This window comes from Arachis stenosperma, chromosome 9 (genome assembly GCF_014773155.1).
Source record: "Arachis stenosperma cultivar V10309 chromosome 9, arast.V10309.gnm1.PFL2, whole genome shotgun sequence".
Taxonomy (NCBI): domain Eukaryota; kingdom Viridiplantae; phylum Streptophyta; class Magnoliopsida; order Fabales; family Fabaceae; genus Arachis; species Arachis stenosperma.
In genome coordinates this window covers 29,649,370-29,664,253 of record NC_080385.1, presented here as the reverse complement: position 1 = coordinate 29,664,253, position 14,884 = coordinate 29,649,370, and the positions used below count along the sequence as shown (strand labels likewise).

The 14,884-nt window shown below is 38.4% G+C and overlaps 1 non-coding gene across 1 annotated transcript; it reads left to right on the top strand.

The window, feature by feature from the left end:
* The first annotated feature begins 1,157 nt into the window (after positions 1-1,157).
* Positions 1,158-1,265, top strand: LOC130952418 (small nucleolar RNA R71). The gene has a single exon (XR_009074599.1). It is a non-coding gene; the product is annotated as a small nucleolar RNA R71 (small nucleolar RNA).
* Positions 1,266-14,884: the final 13,619 nt, after the last annotated feature.

The window sequence follows — 14,884 nt, the reverse complement described above, 5'->3', positions numbered from 1 at the left end:
AAGGTCATGGTGCCTATGGCACAAGGTATGGAAAACTTCCCAGGATCTTGTCTCTTTTGAGGTGATTTCTGCCTAGACAAGTCATCCAGTTCTTTGGTGAGCAAGGGAGATTCATCTTCCCAAGTCTCATTTCCAAATAACTTGTCATTTAGCTTCATGATTGCTCCAAGATATTTAGCAACTTGCTCTTCAGTGACATACTCATCCTCTTCAGAGGAAGAATACTCATCAGAGCTCATGAAAGGCAGAAGTAAGTCCAATGGAATCTCTATGGTCTCATTTTGAGCCTCAGATTCCCATGGTTCCTCATTGGGGAACTCAGAGGAGATTGGTGCACGCCCATTGAGGTCTTCCTCAGTGGCGTCCACCTCCTCTCTTTCCTCTCCATATTCGGCCATGTTTATGGCTTTGCACTCTCCTTTTGGATTTTCTTCTGTATTACTTGGGAGAGTACTAGGAGGGAGTTCAGTAATTTTCTTACTCAGCTGTCCCACTTGTCCTTCCAAATTTCTGATGGAGGACCTTGTTTCATTCATGAAACTTTGAGTGGTTTTGATTAGAACAGAGACCATTGTTGCTAAGTCAGAGGTATTCTGCTTAGAACTCTCTGTCTGTTGCTGAGAAGATGATGGAAAAGGCTTGTTATTGCCAAGCCTGTTTCTTCCACCATTATTGTTATTGAAACCTTGTTGAGGTCTCTCTTGATTCTTCCATGAGAAATTTGGGTGATTTCTCCATGAAGAATTATAGGTGTTTCCATAGGGTTCTCCTAGGTAATTCACCTCTTCCATTGAAGGGTTCTCAGGATCATAAGCTTCTTCCTTAGATGAAGCATCCTTAGTGCTGCTTGGTGCATTTTGCATTCCAGACAGACTTTGAGAAATCAAATTGACTTGTTGAGTCAATATTTTATTCTGAGCCAAAATGGCGTTCAGAGTATCAATCTCAAGAACTCCTTTCTTCTGACTTGTCCCATTGTTCACAGGATTTCTCTCAGAAGTGTACATGAATTGGTTATTTGCAACCATTTCAATTAGCTCTTGAGCCTCTGCAGGCGTCTTCTTCAGATGAAGAGATCCTCCAGCAGAGCTATCCAAAGACATCTTGGATAGTTCAGAGAGACCATCATAGAAAATGCCTATGATGCTCCATTCAGAAAGCATGTCTGAGGGACATTTTCTGATTAATTGTTTGTATCTTTCCCAAGCTTCATAGAGGGATTCTCCATCCTTCTGTCTGAAGGTTTGGACTTCCACTCTAAGCTTACTCCATCTTTGAGGTGGAAAGAACTTTGCCAAGAAGGCATTGACTAGCTTTTCCCAAGAGTCCAGGCTTTCTTTAGGTTGAGAATCCAACCATATTCTAGCTCTGTCTCTTACAGCAAAAGGGAATAGCATCAGTCTATAGACCTCAGGGTCAACCCCATTAGTCTTGACTGTGTCACAGATTTGCAAGAATTCAGCTAAGAACTGATGAGGATCTTCCATTGGAAGTCCATAGAACTTGCAATTCTGTTGCATTAGAGAAACTAATTGAGGCTTAAGCTCAAAGTTGTTTGCTCCAATGGCAGGGATAGAGATGCTTCTCCCATAGAAGTCGGGAGTAGGTGCAGTAAAGTCACCCAGCACCTTCCTTGCATTGTTGGCATTGTTGTTGTTTTCGGCTGCCATGTGTTCTTCTCCCTTGAAGAATTCGGTCAGGTCCTCTAAAGAGAGTTGTGCTTTGGCTTCTCTTAGCTTCCTCTTCAAGGTCCTTTCAGGTTCAGGATCAGCTTCAACAAGAATGCCTTTGTCTCTGCTCCTGCTCATATGAAAGAGAAGAGAACAAAAAAAAAATGTGGAATCCTCTATGTCACAGTATAGAGATTCCTTGAAGTGTCAGAGGAAAAGAGAAATAGAAAGAAGAAGGAGAAGAATAATTCGAACTTTAATTAGATAAGGTTCGAATTGTGCATTAAGAAGGAGTGGTGCTCCATAAATAGAAGGATGTGGGAAGGAGGGAAGAGAATTTTCGAAAATTCAATCAAAAGATTTTGAAAACATTTTGAAAAACACTTAATTGATTTTCGAAAATTGAAAGTGGAAAAGAAATCAAGTGATTTTTGAAAAAATTTTGAAATTAGAAATAAAAAAGATTTGATTGAAAACTATTTTGAAAAAGATGTGATTAAAAAGATTTGATTGAAAAGTTATGGTTTTAAAGAGATGTGATTGAGAAGATATGATTTGAAAACAATTTTAAAAGATTTGATTTTGAAAATTAGTGACTTGCCTAACAAGAAAAGATATGATTCAAACATAAAACCTTCCTCAACAGAAAAGGCAAAAAATGTTCAATCAAATCATTAATTGTTAGTAAGTATCTTTGAAAAAGGAAAGAAATTGATTTTGAAAACATTTGATTGAAAAGATATGATTTGAAAAAGATTTGATTTTGAAAAACTTTGAAAACTTGAAAAAAAATTGATTTGAAAACAAAATCTTCCCCCTAGCACCATCCTGGCGTTAAACGCCCAGAATGGTATACATTCTGGCGTTTAACGCCCAAAATGCTACCTCTTTGGGCGTTAAACGCCCAACCAGGTACCCTGGCTGGCGTTTAAACGCCAGTCTGTCTTCTTCACTGGGCATTTTTGACTGCTCAGCTTTTTCTGTGTAATTCCTCTGCAGTATGTTCTGAATCTTCAATTCTCTGTATTATTGACTTGAAAAGACACAAATTAAAAATATTTTTGGATTTTTAATAATAAAGAATAATCAAAATGCACTAAAATCAAATAACAATGCATGCAAGACACCAAACTTAGCAGTTTGTATATTACTGACACTAATGAGAATGCATATGAGACACACAAAATACTCAAGTCAAGAGAATTTAAAGATTAGAGTAGGAAATAATCAAGAATTACTTGAAGATCCTTAAGACACATGAATGAATGCATGTAATTGACACCAAACTTAAAATGAGACACTAGACTTAAACAAGAAATATTTTTGGTTTTTATGATTTTGTAATTTTTTTTGGATTTTTCAAAAATTAAGTGGAAGAAGAAAATAAAGATATCAAAGTTCCTAATGAGAATTCCAAGAATCATGCAATGTTAGTCTAAAGCTTTAGTCTAAAGGAATTAGACATGGCTAGCCAAGCTTCAGCAAGACATTGCATTCGAGAGCTAAATTGATGAGGATCAATCAGCTTTGGTGATGATAAGAACATCACCTTGAAACACTATAATTCATTCTTAAGAACTCTGAAAAAAAAAATACCTAATCTAAGCAACAAGATGAACCGTCAGTTGTCCATACACAAGAACAATCCCCGGCAACGGCGCCAAAAACTTGATAGCGCGAAATTGTGATCACTACAACTTCGCACAACTAACCAGCAAGTGCACTGGGTCGTCCAAGTAATAAACCTTACGCGAGTAAGGGTCGATCCCACGGAGATTGGTGGTATGAAGCAAGCTATGGTCACCTTGTAAATCTCAGTCAGGCAGACTCAAATGGGTATAGTGATAAACGAATAAAGCAATAAGATAAAGATAGAGATACTTATGTATATCATTGGTGTAAGAGCTTCAGACAAGCGTATGAAGATGCCTTCCCTTCCGTCTCTCTGCTTTCCTACTACCTTCATCCAATCCTTCTTACTCCTTTCCATGGCAAGCTCGTGTAGGGTTTCACCGTTGTCAATGGCTACCTCTCATCCTCGCAGTGAAAGCTAATGCACGCACTCTGTCACAGTACTGCCAATCACCGGTTTGGTTCCCTCCCCTACCGGAATAGAATCCCTCTTTTGCGTCTGTCACTAACGCCCAGTAGGTTACAGGTTTGAAGCACGTCACAGTCATTCAATCATTGAATCCTACTCAGAATACCACAGACAAGGTTTAGACCTTCCGGATTCTCTTGAATGCCGCCATCAGGTCCTGCCTATACCACGAGGATTCCGGTTAAAGAATCCAAGAGATATTCACTAAGCCTCAGATGCTTGTAGAACAAGAATGGTTGTCAGTCACCTTATTCATAGGTGAGAATGATGATGAGTGTCACGGATCATCACATTCATCAAGTTGAAGAACAAGTGATATCTTGGACAAAGAACAAGCGGAATTGAATAGAAGAACAGTAGTAATTGCATTAATACTCGAGGTACAGCAGAGCTCCACACCTTAATCTATGGTGTGTAGAAACTCCACCGTTGAAAATACATAAGAACAAAAGTGATCATTGGTTTCGGCCCCAAAGAGGGAACCAGAAGAACCAAGATCTGATCTAAGAACTAGATGTCCAAAGATGAAAAATACAATAGTAAAAGGTCCTATATATAGAGAACTAGTAGCCTAGGGTGTACAGAGATGAGTAAATGACATAAAAATCCACTTCCGGGCCCACTTGGTGTGTGCTTGGGCTGAGCAATGAAGCATTTTCGTGTAGAGACTCTTCTTGGAGTTAAACGCCAGCTTTTATGCCAGTTTGGGCGTTTAACTCCCATTTAGGTGCCAGTTCCGGCGTTTAACGCTGGAATTTTTTGAGGTGACTTTGAACGCCGGTTTGGGCCATCAAATCTTGGGCAAAGTATGGACTATCATATATTGCTGGAAAGCCCAGGATGTCTACTTTCCAACGCCGTTGAGAGCGCGCCAATTGGGCTTCTGTAGCTCCAGAAAATCCACTTCGAGTGCAGGGAGGTCAGAATCCAACAGCATCTGCAGTTCTTTTCAGTCTCTGAATCAGATTTTTGCTCAGGTCCCTCAATTTCAGCCAGAAAATACCTGAAATCACAGAAAAACACACAAACTCATAGTAAAGTCCAGAAAAGTGAATTTTAACTAAAAACTAATAAAAATATAATAAAAACTCAACTAAAACTACCAAAAACATACTAAAAACAATGCCAAAAAGCGTACAAATTATCCGCTCATCATCAATCTGAGAGGACGATCCAAACACTAGAGGATATGTTGAGAGCTTGTGTTTTGGACCAACCGGCGAGTTGGGATCGGTATATGCCATTAGTGGAGTTTGCATACAATAATAGTTATCATGCGAGCATTGGAATGACTCCGTATGAGGCCTTGTATGGGAGGAAATGTCAATCTCCGCTATGTTGGTATGAAGCTGGAGAGAAAAGCTTGTTGGGGCCAGAAATGATAGCTGAGACTACTGAACAAGTCAAGAAAATCCGTGATAGGATGCTTACGGCGCAGAGTCGTCAAAAGAGTTACGCCGATCAGAGGCGAAAGTCCTTAGAATTTGAGGAAGGAGACCATGTTTTCCTTAAGGTTACTCCGACCACGGGGGTAGGTAGGGCGATTAAAGCAAAGAAGTTGAATCCTCGATACATTGGTCTATTTCAGATCCTAGAGAGGATTGGGCCGTTGGCGTATCGGATGGCTCTACCACCTCATCTTTCGAACCTGCACGACGTGTTTCACGTGTCGCAGCTTCGGAAGTACACTCCTGATGCTAGCCATGTGTTAGAACCTGAGTCGGTTCAGTTAAGGGAAGATTTGACGCTTCCAGTGGCTCCAGTCAGAATTGATGATACCAGTATTAAACGGTTGCGTGGAAAAGATGTTTCACTAGTCAAAGTGGCATGGAGTCGAGGCGGTGTTGAGGAACACACTTGGGAACTTGAGTCGGAGATGCGAACGGATTATCCGCATTTATTCTCAGGTAATTGCATTTGAATTTTGTGGGCAAAATTCCCAATTAGGTGGGTAGAATGTAAAACTCGGTTAATTAACGGCTAATTAACCCATAAATGAGAATTTATTCTAGAAAGCCTAAAATGTGATTTTATGGCTAAATGTGATAGAGGAGATTGAGACGAGAATTTTGGTACCAATTTTATAGAATTCGGACCAAGATTGGACCGAACGGGCCAAACCGGGCCAACCGGACCCAAAGTGGGCCCTTGGCCCAACATAACTTAACCAAAACCCTAGTTTTCAGCACTCTCTCTCCTCATTTGTTACACACACAAGCTGAAATTAGAGAGAAAGGGAGGAAGAATACTCTCTCAAGTTCTCTCCCTTGGTTGATCTTCAAACCATCATAACTTTTGATCTAGAGCTCCGATTGCCGCCCCGTTTGCGGCCACGCGTTCACCGCGGAGAGCTCTACAAAACCCATATAATCAATCTTGAGGTAAGCCACGTGTTGCTGTTCGAAATCTCAGCCCTTATTTTCGAGTTTCATGGGTGAAATGTTGAGATTTTGGGTTCTTTGATGCTATAGGACCAAACTCTCTTGAAGGAGAAGGTTAATCTTGTCTCCTTGGACCTTGGGTGTGGTAAGATTCTCAACCCTAGTGTATTTTGTTGTTTTATGATGCTTGGGTTTTGAGATGTTGTGTATGGGTATGATGGTTGTGGCTTAGGTTGTGTATGTGTGGATATTGGAGCTTGATTGGTGATTTTGAAAAGCTTGGAAAGGGTTTGGTGGTGAAAAATCTGTTCTTGAAGGTATTGAGGCCTTGAGAGCTTGTGGATATTTGGTTTGGAAGTGCTCCGGTGGAGCTTGGGAAAATCGGCTAAGGTATGGTTTCGGTTTCCCGTATCTAATATGTAATGTGGTAGGAAATACTTAGGCTAGAGGCCCTAAGATAGGCATTGAATGGTTGATGTTGTTAAATGATTGAGATATATGATGTGGTCATATATGTGATGATGATTATTGATGCCTTAATGGTATGATGTATGAGAAGTATGCATGTTGTGATATATGCTTGATGATTGGTTATGGTTGAATTGTGGGTTGAACCATGTCGATGGTGAATATGATATTGATTATGTATAATGATGGTTAATTGGAATTGGTGTTGTTGAAAATTGGCATGAGGAATAGTATATGATATGTCAATATGTTTGGGTTTGAGCCACTTGGGTGAAGTGGGATAAAATGATGAGATAAGTGATTTTGGTAATTGTGATAATGTGTCAATGTGTGAGTTGAGGAGGCTTGACGTTGAATTTGACACATTTTGATTGATTTCAAAGGAAAGGGGATGAATTGGCATGTTTTGATTGATTTTGAAAAGAGTTGAAAATGGTTTGTTTTGAAAATGGCATATTGTGGTTTTGTATGAAAATATGGTTTTTGGGCATACTTTGACGGGACATAACTTGGACTACGGATCTCCGTTTTGTACCAAATCTGTTTAGAAATGAAATTGGATCCGGGATGTCCATACCGTTCGAAGAACGGGTGAAAAACGATTTAAAATGAGGAAGTTATGTCCGTTGGAAGATTGGGGTGTAAATCTGTGAAATTCTGCAGCTTTTAACTTAGAAAATTTTTAGCAGAATGACCCCTTGCGCGTGGGCGCACCTGGCGCGTACGCGCCGATCTTCCGAAAAGTGCCATCCACGCGTACGCGTGATGTGCGCGGGCGCGCCGATTGTGCTGCACCCAATGCCCAGCCATTTTCCAGAGAGTTATGCCAGAACTGTGCCGGTGTTGTGCCTGGGGCACGAGAACACCCGCGCGTACGCGTGGTTGGCGCGTGCGCGTCGATTGGCAAATTTGTAATCCACGCGTTAGCGTGCATGACGCTTGCGCGTCGATGAGTTTTTGAGGCCATCCACGCGTGCGCGTGGAGTGCGCGTACGCGTGGCCCTGTTTTCATCCCGAAGTTGATTTTTGAGTTTTAAAAGCCAAATCTCATACTTCTAAGCCTCCGATCTCACCATTTATGTCTTAAATCATTATGACATGCCTAGCTATTAGAGAGAGGCTAGTGAATGAGGTAACTTGCGAGTGAAGCAAGGGAAAAATGAATGATCAATGAGGATCAAGATGATTATGTGAGATGCAGAGGATGGTGGTGGAAGTGCTTGTTATGCCATGGGCCGAAAGGCTGTAATTGTTAATGAAATGGCTGGTTATGGATTTAACCGTGAGTCGGAATAGCTGTGTATGCTATGAATATTGGCTGGTTCTGGACTGAACCGTGAGCCGGATGGCTGATATGGATGTTGATCCATGGATGAGGATTCATGCATGTTTATGCTGAATTATTGATAATTGTGATTTGCACTTCCACTATCTGAGATACGAGTTTCCCTGGGTAGTAGCAGTGGCTAGCCACCACGTGCTCCAGGTTGAGACTTGATACTCTGGTGACCCTATGTCGTAAGTGTGGCCGGGCACTGTGAAAGACCCGGATGAGCTCGCCCCCGAAATATTCACCAGTGAGGGTGATGGATATGGATCATGTTTATGATCAAGTTTATAACGAGTATAACTCGAGTTGGGGATGCGCGACAGAGGGACAGTCCAATGGTTAGCGACCAGGACTTGTCGGGTTGGCTCTATAACCGACAAGATGATATCATCGGCCACTAGGGACAGGCATTCATCATATGCATACTATGTGAATTGTTTGAGATTGCCTATTTGACTGCATATTACTTGCTAATTGTCTAAATGTCTTAACTACTCCTATTTGTATATTCTTTGTCTGATATAACTGTGTTTGCTATAATATACTCCTGCTGGTGGTTGGGAGGTTTGAAGGAATTGGAAAGGGAAGTATTAGTTAGACTGAAGAATCTTTAGTCAGATGCCCTTATATGGTTTAGCTTGTTTATAAGCTTTGATATTATCTGGAGGAAGTTCTAGGATTGCCTTTGGCTTTCCTCTATTATTATGTATTATATATGTGGAAGCTGTTACCATGCTGGGGACCTCTGGTTCTCACCCATGCGGATTTTGTGGTTTTCAGATGCAGGACGTGAGGTTTCCCGCTGAGGCATGCTGGAGACTTCTAGATTTGCGAAGATTCCTTGTTCTTGGGGACTATGTTTTGGTTTATATGTTTTGCTTAGCTACTTTTATCTCCATTAAATAATACAAACTGTGATGACTCCTCTTATGGGAGATTTTGGAGAATAGGTTTTATGTATTTGTGTCCCTTTGGGTTTCCTTTGGGGTTTTCCTTATTTTATCATATGTATATACTGCTATGCTCGGACCGGTTATCTTCGCAGCCGGATCTTGAGTCTTGATATTTTTGTTTTTGACACTCCTTTGTATATATATAATCTCGCGTTGGTTTATCCTTGTTCGTTACGTTATCGATCGGAGTGATGCACTTTTGAGTTGCGGTTTTTGTTTACCCCCTTTTTCTACAAAGGCTCCTAGTTATAATCAATCATTCATACTACTATACGTACTAAATTTTTATTTTAGAGGTCGTAATACCTTGCCATCTCTGAATTATGACTTAAGCATAAGACTCTGTATGGTAGGGTGTTACACTTTGTTCTGAGCCAATATGGCATTCAGAGTATCAATTTCAAGAACTCTTTTCTTCTGAGGTATCCCATTATTCACAGAATTCCTCTCAGAAGTGTACATGAATTGGTTGTTTGCAACCATGTCAATGAGTTCTTGAGCCTCTTCAGGCGTTTTCTTTAGGTGAATAGATCCACCTGCAGAATGGTCCAGTGACATTTTTGAAAATTCAGATAGACCATAATAGAATATATCTAATATGGTCCATTCTGAAAACATGTCAGATGGACATCTTTTGGTCAGCTGCTTGTATCTTTCCCAAGCTTCATAGAGGGATTCACCATCTTTTTGTTTGAAGGTTTGAACATCCACTCTCAGCTTGCTCAGCTTTTGAGGAGGAAAGAATTTATCCAAGAAGGCAGTGACCAGCTTATCCCAGGAGTCCAGGCTATCCTTGGGTTGTGAATCCAACCATATTCTAGCTCTGTCTCTTACAGCAAAAGGGAAAAGCATGAGTCTGTAGACTTCAGGATCAACTCCATTCATCTTTACAGTCTCACAGATCTGCAAGAACTCAGTTAAAAACTAATAAGGATCTTCAGATGGAAGTCCATAAAACATGCAGTTTTGTTGCATTAAGGCAACTAGCTGAGGTTTCAGCTCAAAGTTGTTGGCTCCAATGGCAGGAATGGAGATGCTTCTTCCATCAAATTTGGACGTTGGCTTTGTGAAGTCACCAAGCATTCTCCTTGCATTATTATTATTTTCGGCTGCCATCTCCTTCTCTTGTTCGAAAATTTCTGAAAGGTTGTTTCTGGATTGTTGTAATTTAGTTTCTCTTAGTTTCCTTTTCAGAGTCCTTTCAGGTTCAGGATCAATTTCAACAAGAGTGCCTTTTTCCCTGTTCCTGCTCATATGAAAGAGAAGAAAACAAGAAAAGAAGAGGAATCCTCTATGTCACAGTATAGAGATTCCTTTATGTTAGTAGAAAAAGAAGGGGGTAGAAGAATGAAGAAGAATGGTTCGGATTTTTAGATGAAGAGAGGTGAAGAGAAGTGTTAGTAAATAAATAATAAAATAGAAGAAGAAAAGAGAAGGAAATTTCAAAAATAATTTTGAAAAGGGGATTAGTATTTTCGAAAATTAGAGATAAGATGTAATTAAAATTAAAACATGAAACAATTAGTTAATCAAAAAGAAATTTTGAAAAAGGGGTGAGATGTAATTGAAATTAAAATTTAAAACAATTAATTAATTAAAAAGAATTTTTGAAAAAGAGAGAGGTATTTTCGAAAATTGAAGAGGGAAAAGTAGTTAGGTGGTTTTGAAAAAGATAAGAAGATAAGAAGTTAGATAAGATATTTTGAAATCAAATTTTGAAAAAGGTAAAATTTTGAGAAGGATAAGATAAAAAGATAAGATAAAAATTTTAAGAAAAAGATATTTTGAAAAAGATTTAATTTTTAAAAAGACTTAACTAACAAGAAACTACAAGATAAGATTCTAGAATTTAAAGATCGAACCTTTCTTAACAAGAAAGTAACAAACTTCAAATTTGAATCAATCACATTAATTGTTAGCATATTTTCGAAAATTTGATATAAAGATAAGAAAAAGATTTTGAAAATAATTTGAAAAATATTTTTGAAATTTTCGAAAATGATAAAAAAATGAAAAAGATATGATTTTTGAAAAAGATTTTAAAAAGATAAGATTTTTTAAAATTGAAATTTTGACTTGACTTGTAAGAAACAACTAATTTTAAAAATTTTTTGACCAAGTCAACCTAAAATTTCGAAAATTTGGAGGGAAATAAGGAAAAGATATTTTTTTGATTTTTGAATTTTTAATTATGAGAGAGAAAAACTACAAAAATACTCAATGCATGAAATTTTTAGATCAAAACAATGAATGCATGCAAGAATGCTATGAATGTCAAGATGAACACCAGGAACACTTTGAAGATTATGATGAACACCAAGAACATAATTTTGAAAAATTTTGATGAAACATGCAAGACACCAAACTTAGAAATCTTTAATGCATGGACTCTAACAAACAAAAAATGCATATGAAAAATAACAAACAACACAAAACAAGAAAATATCAAGATCAAACAAGGGGACTTATCAAGAACAACTTGAAGATCATGAAGAACACTATGAATGCATGGGATTTTCGAAAAATGCAGGAAAATTTTTTTAAAGCATGCAATTGACACCAAACTTAAAAATTGACTCAAGACTCAAACAAGAAACACAAATTTTTTTTTGGATTTTTATGATTTTATTAATTTTTTTGGATTTTTCTTATTTTTTTTCGAAAATAAAGTTTGAAAAAAAAAACGAAAAATAAAAGAAAAATTTTGAAAAAGATTTTTGAAAAGAAAATTACCTAATCTGAGCAACAAGATGAACTGTCAGTTGTCCAAACTCGAACAATCCCGGCAACGGCGCCAAACTTGGTGGACGAAATTGTTATCATGTGTTATTCCATTTTGCAAAATTCATTGCTTTTCATTCCCTGGCAATGGCGCCAAAAACATGATGCCAATACCATGGTTCACAACTCCGTTCAACTTAACCAGCAAGTATACTGGGTCATCCAAGTAATACCTTACGTGAGTAAGGGTCGATCCCACAGAGATTGTTGGTTGAAGCAAGCTATGGTACCTTTGTAAATCTCAGTTAGGCAGATTAATTTTTATGGGTTTCGAAATTAATAAAAAAGAAAATAAAAGGGATAGAAATACTTATGTAAATTAATAGTGGGAATTTAGATAAGTGTATGGAGATCTGTGCTGTCTTGAATCTCTACTTTCCTATTACATTCATCCAATCCTTCTTACTCCTTTCCATGGCAACCTGTATGTAGGGTATCACCGTTGTCAGTGGCTACATCCCATCCTCTCAGTGAAAACGTTCCTATGCTCTGTCACAGCACGGCTAATCAGCTGTTGGTTCTCGATCTGTTGGAATAGGATCCATTGATCCTTTTGCGCTTGTCATCACGCCCAGCAATCGCGAGTTTAAAGCTCGTCAGTCATTCAATCCCAGAATCCTACTCGGAATACCACAGACAAGGTTTAGACTTTCCGGATCCTCATGAATGCCGCCATCTATCTAGCTTATACCACGAAGATTCTGTTGGGGAATCTAAGAGATATGCGCCCGGCCTAGAGTAGACAGAAGTGGTTGTCAATCACGCGCGTTCATAGGTGAGAATGATGATGTGTCACGGATCATCACATTCATCAAAGTTAAGTGTAGCGTATATCTTGGAATAAGAATAAAGAGAATTGAATAGAAAGTAATAGTAATTGTATTGAAACTTGAGGTACAGCAGAGCTCCACACCCTTAATCTATGGTGTGTAGAAACTCCACTGTTGAAAATACATAAGTAAAAGGTTCAAGCATGGCCGAATGGCCAGCCCTCCTGAGTGATCAAGAGACCGAATAATCAAAGGCTAAACAGTCAAAAGATTAAACTGTCAAAAGATGTCTAATACAATAGTAACTTATCCTATTTAACTAGACTAGCTACTAGGGTTTACATGAGTAAGTAATTGATGCATAAATCCACTTCCGGGGCCACTTGGTGTATGCTTGGGCTGAGCTTGATCTATCCACGAGCTGAGGCTTTTCTTGGAGTTGAACTCCAAGTTATAACGTGTTTTGGGCGTTCAACTCCGGATCATGACGTTTTTGGCGTTTAACTCCAGATAGCACATGTACTGGCGTTCAACGCCAAGTTACGTCGTCAATTTCCGAATAAAGTATGGACTATTATATATTGCTGGAAAGCTCTGGATGTCTACTTTCCAACGCCGTTGAGAGCGAGGCATTTGGAGTTCTGTAGCTCCAGAAAATCCATTTTGAGTGCAGGGAGGTCAGATTCCAACAACATCAGCAGTCCTTTTTGTCAGCCTTTTTCAGAGTTTTGCTCAAGTCCCTCAATTTCAGCCAGAAATTACCTGAAATCACAGAAAAACACACAAACTCATAGTAAAGTCCAGAAATGTGAATTTAACATAAAAACTAATGAAAACATCCCTAAAAGTAGCTTGAACTTACTAAAAACTACCTAAAAATAATGCCAAAAAGCGTATAAATTATCCGCTCATCAGATACCTTGTGTGATTTTAGTGAAGCTGACAAAATAGACACGCTACTCTTACTTCTACATTGATGATATAATGTTGTGCTTAAAATTTGATTGAATTATCATCACTGATCATATATTGTTTTACTAGACATCCGAAATGTTGAGGAGACTTTTCAGGAAACAATTAAGCATCCACAAAGCATGACTACTGAAATAAAGGAAGATGATGCACCTTGCAGTGAAGTCAAAGAAGAAAACAACACAACTACTTCTCATGTGGTAATTATTACTGCAATCTGAGCATGCTTGGAAAATTTGTTCCCTGATTATTGACGTAAGTTCTCATATAACAATTATGATCAATGAATATCGGGTTCCTGTTGATACGGAAAGAAGTGAAGATGTTTGTAAAGAAGAGAGCTCATGCTTAGAGATTTTATCATCTGGAGATGGGTCTGCTGAAGTAGAAAAAGATGCTTGCACTCCCAAACCAACATTACAGAAAAAATTGACAACTACCACCTCCAAAAAGTAAGAGACAGATAAAATGATAGGCACCAGTAAAAAACCACAGTTATAGTCATCATCCATGAAAACCAACACTGTTGGGATTCCCCATTTGGCCCAAGAGAATCAAGCTATTAAGAGGCGAAAATTGGAAGGAGGAAATTAAAGAGTAGACAAGTAAATTTTGCCGTTTTTCTTCCACATTTTCCTTGTTTAAATTTTTTTGTCTTATCTTAACTGTATCCTTTTTTCTTTCTTCTTCAAACCTATCCAGATTCTGAATGTCAAGCATCAGAATTTGCCTCATAAGTCTTAATTGGGTTTATTAACCACTAGCAATGCTAACATATCTTCAAGTACTAGCAAGACTAACAAAGAAGACTGTAACACCCTACCACACAGAGTCTTATTTTTAAGTCATAAAACAGAGGTGGCGAGGTATTACGACCTCTAAAGATAAAATTTAGTATATATAGTAGTATGAAAAATGTTTATAACTAAGAGCCTTTAAAGAAAAAAGGGGTAAATAAAAATCGTTAAATCGAAAAGCGCAACACTATGATCGGTAATGTAAACAAAACAGATAAAGTAAGCTGACACAGATATATGTACAATAGAGTGCGAAACTACAGATAACGAGGCTCGAGACTCGGTTCGCGAAGATAACCGGTCCGAACATAGAAGTATACATGTAGATATATATAGGAAAACCACCAAAAGAAAACCCAAAATACAGAGTTACAAAACTTGAGTCTCGAAAATAACCTCTAAGAGGAGTCAATACAGTATATATAAACAATGGAGATAATAAGTATCTAAGTAAATACAAATAACCAAAATAAAGTCCCAAGAGCTAAGGATCTTCGCTAAATCAGAAGTCGCCAGCATGCCTTAGCGTGGAGCCTCACGTCCTGCATTTGAAAACCACAAAATTCGCATGGGTGAGAACCAGAGGTTCTCATCATGATAAGAGTGCCCAAATATCTAACATATAATGTCCTAGGAAAGCCGAAGGCAATCTTAGAACTCC